Below are 7,728 nucleotides of genomic sequence, written 5' to 3' on the forward strand. Positions count from 1 at the left end.
GACTGGAATTGTAATTATAAGATAATTGCAATTGGGTTATGGCTCACCTTGGAATAATAGGTTGGACGAATTCTATGGGGAAGCCCATTAGAAATCGTCCAAGGCATGTTCCAGAAGGGGTCCATGGGCTGCTTAGCGCTTAAGCAGTCAAATTAGGGTTTCCTTGTTAGATAACCCTAATTGCCTACCTATTTAAAGAACCCCGGAGACCCAAAAACGAGGCTAAGTGATCCTTTAGGGTTTCCAGCCGTTTTTTGGTGCTTCTTGTCTCCTCCGTCTTCATCCAAGTTACTTAGTGGTGTTTGTGACTCCATTAGAGGTGCATCACTTGAGGAACTAGGCTTTTTGAAGCCAAGGATTGATTGTTATTGCTATACAACAATCAAAGGTAAGATCTAAACCCTAATTTCAGTTATAGTTTATTAGATCTAGGGTTTATGGCTTTGGATTATCAATTGCATGTTCATTAGACAAACTAGATCCAAAGTTATTAGGGCTTGCATGTACACCATAGGAATGATGTATTGCTCAAAACCCTATCACGAAATTAAGACACATGAAGTAAATTACACCACACATGATATCGAGCTGGGGGCAGTGATCTTCGCCCTAAAAATTTGGAGGCACTACCTCTACGGTGCAAAGTGCACCATCTTCACCGATCACAAAAGCCTCCCGCACATTCTAAACCAAAAAGAGTTAAACATGAGACAACGAAGGTGGGTTGAGCTGCTAAATGATTACGAGTGCGAGATCAAGTACCACCCAGGCAAGGCTAACGTAGTAGCCGATGCCCTGAGCAGAAAGGAATACTCAAGTCACCGAGTGAAAACCCTATCTATAACCATCCAATCCCACCTAACCTCGCAGATCAAGGAATCCCTAACAGATACTTTGAAAGCGGAGAACGTCGCAAATGAAACACTGTGTGGGATGGATAAGAGCCTTGAAACCAAGGAGGATGGAGCTTATTATTTCATGAACAGAGTCTGGATCCCTAAATTTGGGGGATTCAGAAGAATGATCATGAACAAAGCCCACAAGACGCGATATTCCGTCCATCCGAGTTCAGATAAGATGTAGCTGGACATTAAACAACACTATTGGTGGCCAAATATGAAGGCAGAGATCACCACTTACGTGGGAAAGTGTCTCACTTGTGCCAAGGTGAAAGTGGAATACCAAAAGCCCTCGGGACTATTACAACAACCAGTAATACCCGAGTGGAAATAGGAAAGGATTACTATGGACTTCATAACCAAATTACCTAAGACGGCAGATGGATTGGATGCTATCTGGGTAATCGTCGATAGATTAACTAAATCCGCCCATTTCCTACCAATAAAGGAATCTTACAAGATGGAAAGGTTGACGCGAATCTACATAAAAGAAATCGTAAGACTTCATGGGGTGCAGTGTCTATTATCTCAGATCGAGATAGTAGATTTACTTCACAATTTTGGCAATCGCTTCAGAATGCAATGGGAACACACCTAGATATGAGCACTGCTTACCACCCTCAAATCGATGGCCAAAGTGAACGAACCATCCAAACACTCGAAGACATGCTTCGAGCCTGTGTGATTGATTCCGGCAAGACATGGGATACCCCCTTGCCCTTGGTTGAATTCTCATACAACAAGAGTTATCACACGGGCATCAAGGTTGCTCCTTTTGAGGCTTTATATGGACGTAAATGCAGATTGCCTTTATGTTGGGATGAGGTGGGTGACACCTAACTAGAAAAAGGACAATCACCAGACATCACTCTCACAGGGTCAAAAATCATTTGAGAGACTACCGAAAAGATAATCCAAATCAAAGCCCGACTTCAAGCATCGTGAGATCGACATAAGAGCTATGCTGCCAAACAGCGAAAGCCTCTGGAATTTCAAGTTGGAGATCGGGTGCTATTGAAAGTCTATCCCTGGAAAGGGATGATCCATTTTAGGGATCGGGGAAAACTAAACCCACAATATATTGGGTCGTTCGAAATTCTTGCCCGAATTGGTCCAGTGGCTTATAAGCTGCACCTACCTGCGGAGCTCAGCAATGTACACCCCGTGTTCCACGTCTCGAATTTAAATAAGTGCTTATCAGATGAAACTCTTGTCATTCCTCTAGAAGAGATTGAAATAAATGAGAATCTCTTGTTCAAGATAATGGATAAGGAGGCGAAGCGTACGAAACAGAGCCACATTCCGATTGTGAAGGTTCCATGGAACGCTAAGGGTGGACCGGAATTCACATGGGAATGTGAAGACCAGATGAAGCAGAAGTACCCTCACATATTCTCTCATTCATGTTCCTACCTTTCAAAAGAATTTCGGGATGAAATTCCCTTTAACGGGGAGATGATGTCACAACTAGCATTTTTGGCTAGGAAGTTTTGTATTCTTGTGATCAACTCTTGTACATATAAAGTTCTATATGTACCAATGTTCATTCCAAAAACAAAGCACTGAATCAAAACTCACTCAATAAGCCCATGACCTAATTCAATACATTTCCTACACTCGAATTTAGGTTTTGTAACAACTCGTCATTTCAGGTCATTGAAAATCGAGTCTTGTAACCTCTTTGAAAAAGTAATTAGAATATCATCGAAAAATGAAGTATTCAAAGGTTCTGTTTGGAGTACGCTATGTAGTAGATATCGTCTTAAGGTTTCCAAGCATATAAAGAACACTAAAATCCGAGTTATAACGAAGAAGTTATGACCATTCTAAGTTTTCCGACAAAAACCGACAATACGAAGTTACGTAAAAACGTAAAGTTTCAATAAAATACTTTTTGACCTTAGGTGTCTAAATGACAGTCATAGATATCATTAAACTGCAAACGCACATAAAATGAACGCCCAAAATGGACATCATATGAAAAAGTTATGAATTTTTAACGAATTTTCTTACCCCGACCTTTCAAAAATAAATAATAAAAAATAATTTCGGAATTTGCCTACGGAATCTGAACGAAAGTTGTAGATCGTAGTCTCACCTTCGCGCGGATATAAAGAACATCGAAAATGGAGTTCGTATGACAAAGATATGAATTTTCGAAGTTTGCTAAATAATAAAAATATAAATTAAATTAAAACTCGGTACTATCCAAAGAGTGAGTCAGCGGTCCGATCCTTCGTACGCCCAGCATACTCGGATGCTAGGCTCCGGTTCGTCCACGTCGCTCCGATGCTTCGACTGAGGATGCGGTCATCCGTGACGTCTTGTACTCCCCGCGTACCGAGGTCCTCCAGCCCCAATATAAAGGGTGCGAGGATGCCGGCCAAATTTGCTAATTTCCTTCCTTTCTCGCGCCGAAGCTCTGCGTTTCAACCCTCAGAGTCATCCCAAAGGCCCGGTTTTCATATCCAAGGTGGGAAGAAAGTTTTACACTCCCGAGACTCTCGAGATTTTCCGAGAATCTCGAGATATCCTCTTTCTCGAGTAGAAATTCTGCTCGGTTTTCGTCATGCTTTCTTCAGTCAATCAAGTGAGTTCATACCCCTACAACCACACTTTAAATGCTTTTTAAATGCTTTTTAAACACTTTTAAGGGGGGGGAATACAAGTAAACACACGACTAAAATCGTGTGAAACATCGATCTTTTGCTATACTTTTCATACTGTTGTTTTAACTATCTTATGAAGTCATCATCATGCAAAACACCTTACAACACAACTTTACCCTCTTGGGATACAATATGTTTTGATAAATAGAAATAATGTTTAATTATACGTTTACATACAAATACATCATATCAAGGGTAACATTCTTTACTAAATCATTTTATGCATTCAAAGAACTTATGATTTATGCTTTGTCAAACATTGTCAAAAAGGATAAACTTTGCATACAAAACTACTACTTTAATACAGACTTAGTTGAGAATCCGTGAGACGTGTACATCTTCAAATCATACCTTTTTGCTAAAAGGTACCGCTTCAAGTCCTGTCTATAACCAGAGTCTCCCGTTCGGAGAACGTGTCAAATGTGTATAGATCTATACGGGAAGTCATGATCCCGCGCGCTGACTGTTAGCTACAATCCATCCTTTGGGGTGACAGTTTGTCATAACGCTACGACGCCTGAAGAACGTCGCTACAGGCATATTATGTTCAGTATGGTTATAAAACTCATCGGATATACAATTATTATGGTATTATGCTTTTATGAACAAGTAGTTACTAAAACTATTCTTCATCTAACAAGTGCGATCTTCGTATAGCTTTATTATATAAAACTATGCCACACCTTTTAAGCATGTCGGTTGCTTGCAATTTTCGGTCTTAGAGACTGCCAGTTACTTTAGGAAAATAAGGGTTTTTCCCGCATCTAGAACAAACAACTAATAGGAAAATAAGGGATTTTCCTGGTACAATTGTTTACAACTTATAACACGAACATTCATATGCATTTCATACTTTTATAAGAAAATAAGGGTTTTTCTTGGAAAACACAACAAATCATATCTCAACTATTAGGGAAAAATATGGGATTTTCTGGATCTAATACATTCATTTTCAACACAACGAATCATAACTCTTTTCATTTGAAAATGCCGCGTTTTCTGGAAAACATACACGAACTTTCGAATGGCGTACATTTCTCAAAACATTACTTATGAACTCACCAACTTAATTGTTGACACTTTCTCTTTGAAATAACTTGTATTCTCAGGGAACCGCTAAGCAGGTTTGGAATTCAACTTTTGGGGATTAAACGTGCTGACGTTAATTACTTCTTTTGATAGATGTTTATGTATTTATCTTTTGAACATGTAACGAATACAATTATGTAAACATTTTGGAAACCTTAATATATATGGTGGTGTGTACTTTCCTTTCTATGAACTGTTATGATACTGAATATGACGTCCTCCGCCCCCGAACGTTTCCGCCGTTCTGGTTTGGGGGTGTGACAGGTTTGTAACCCTAATTCGTCTGGTTCAAACTCTTATTGGACCAGAACCCTCTTATTGGACCTAATGGGCCAATAAACATTTAACTTGATTCTTAGAATCCTTATTTGGGCCCTAATTGGACCCATATTCATTAAACTATAGCATTTGGGCCACAATGTGTAACACCCGGATTCCCAGGTATTATTTTTTATTCTTTTAATTTTTGAATGATGTGAGGAGACTCGGCGAGTTGGAGTCTAAACTCGCCGAGTAGGATCGCGGTTTTGCACGCGGGTTCGCGTCTGGACTCGGCGAGTCCACGCTATTTAATGAAACCCTAATTTCTAGGGTTTGAGACCTATTTAAAGGGGCTTATGGCCGTCATTTGCGGCCACCAACCCCAGAGAGAAACCCTAAAGAGATTTTGAGCGTTTTGGGAGAGAGAGGAGGCCATTGTTAACCTTTGAAGCTTTGTTTGGCAAGGCAAAGGAGTTTCTAGCCAAGAGGAGGCAAGGGAGGTGGACATCCTTCGAATTTGGAGCTCAGAGCATCATTTTGGAGGTATATTTTGGCTCTTTTTCTGTTTTTATGATGAACATGGGGGTTTAGGGTTTCTTGACCCTTTGTTGCTTAGATTTGATGTCCATTTTGTCCCTATTTGTGATGAGGCTTGAAATGGGATCCATAGAGGTCCAGAGAAGCTTTATTCCTTAAGCTTTATGAGGATTCATGGGAGTTTTGACCAAGGGTTATGAGATATGGGGCTAAAACATCATATAGGAGCAAATAGTTGTTGTTTGAGCACCAAGGTTTGGACTTTACGTGATTATCATGCTTGAGGAGGCCAGATCTATGATTGTATGGAACATATCTGACCTCAGAAGTGAGTTTGAGTTTATGCATGGCATGAACTCGCCGAGTCTGAAGAACAGACTCAGCGAGTAGCATGAAGTTTGCCCGTAACCACTCAGCGAGTGGTCTTGTCGAGTTGAGGGGTCGACTCAGTGAGTCAGGGAGAGTCAGGGGGACTGAGTCAAGCCGAAACTCGCCGAGTTGTTCTTGAGACTCGGCGAGTTGAGTCGTGGTGGCCCCGCGATTCATGCCAGGTGGAACTCGTTGAGTCAGAGAAGTACTCGACATGTTAAGAGAGGATCCAAGAGAGTCAGTGGACACGTATAGACTCACTGAGTCGCCCTAGTGCACTCGCCGAGTCCGGTGAAAGTTGACCGTTGACCTTGTTGACCTTTAGGGTTGAGTGCAGTTGTATTTATGAGTGTATTACTTTGTGTGATTAGGCGGAGTCTAGATCACATTTATTCCGAGATAGATATTTACCGAGACATCAAGGTGATTCTTCTCACTATACTTACCTAGAGTGGTATATTGTGTAGACCAGAGGGTCTTATGTGTTATGTATGAGATTATGTGCTATGTGCTATGTGTGTGTTGTATGTTGATATAGACCGGACAGAAGGGTCCAATGATACAGACCGGGCCGAAGGGCTTAACGAGCTATGACCGGACCAGAGGGTCGAACGAGCTACGGGACTGGAAGGTCCCGCTAAGACACATCGACCGGAGGGTCGCATTATAGCCTTGAGTGGTGTATGTGTTGTATGTGGTATTTTGGGGAACTCACTAAGCATTTGTGCTTACAGTTGTTGTGTGATGTGTTTCAGGTACCAGTGACGAGTGCGGGAAGGCGCCGACATGATCCGTACACACTTGTGGAGTTTATGTTTTGGATTCTGGGGAGATGTCTTGTGATAAATACATTTGAAACAATATGTTGATGTTATTTTGTGAAAAATGATGGTTTTGAAAATGAAAAATTTGTTTTGAAAATTTACGTTGTTACATAATGGGCCTAGAATGTTTCATATCATTTTCATGGGCCGTAGTGGGCCAAAACCCAAATAAATGATGCTAATGGGTCGTAAACGATACTCTTGGGATTCATTTGGCCGTGAACCCTCATAAGGGCCCAATGGGCCGGAAAATATTATTTGCAAGTGCCACCTTAATGTTGCATGGTGGTCACCCATACACCATAACCACCATACAACAATGTAAGTTTCCCATGTATCTAGGCAAGTTTTCTCTCTCCTTCTCCCCTCTTCAAACTCACGACCATAAGGCCTCCTTACCATCACTCCTCATTTTCAAACTCAACATTTTCTCTCATCTTTTCCTCCCAAAACTCAAAGAAATCCTCTCATAATTTCCTCCCAAAATTCGTGAGTTGTGTGGGTGTTTCAAGACTTCATCAAAAACTCATCCATGTTGGTAAGCTACTAATAATCAAGAAGTTTAACTTCAAGTTACACCTTATATCTCTTCTTAACCCACCTTATTTTATGATCTATGCTCTTAGAACACCTTAGAGCTTGAAAATCATCTCAAGATCACACCTAGGGCCAAGATCTCCTCATCTCATCACCAAAAACCGAAAACATCAAAGAAAAGTGAGTTCATACCCCTTGTTTTTCGGTTTTACTATGTTTTAGGGGAGGGTACAAGTTGCTTATGTGGTAGATCTATGTATTTGTGCACGTTTATGTGTGTTTTCTAAGTTATATGTTGTGATTATTAGAATAACTTCATAGATCTCGACAATATATGTAAACTAAGACACTTTATGTAACTTACCATGAAGATGAAAGTGTTAAACATGTTGAAAAATTAAACAAAATCTTGTAAATGGACCATTTTTGACAAATAAACAAAAAGGAATGGATTTTTATGAAACTTACGGTTTTACACGAACTAAAAGAGTCATATATACATAAAAATGGTTCTTTATGATAATCATAGTTTTAAAAGGGCCA

Source organism: Lactuca sativa, chromosome 4, assembly GCF_002870075.4.
Source record: "Lactuca sativa cultivar Salinas chromosome 4, Lsat_Salinas_v11, whole genome shotgun sequence".
NCBI lineage: Eukaryota > Viridiplantae > Streptophyta > Magnoliopsida > Asterales > Asteraceae > Lactuca > Lactuca sativa.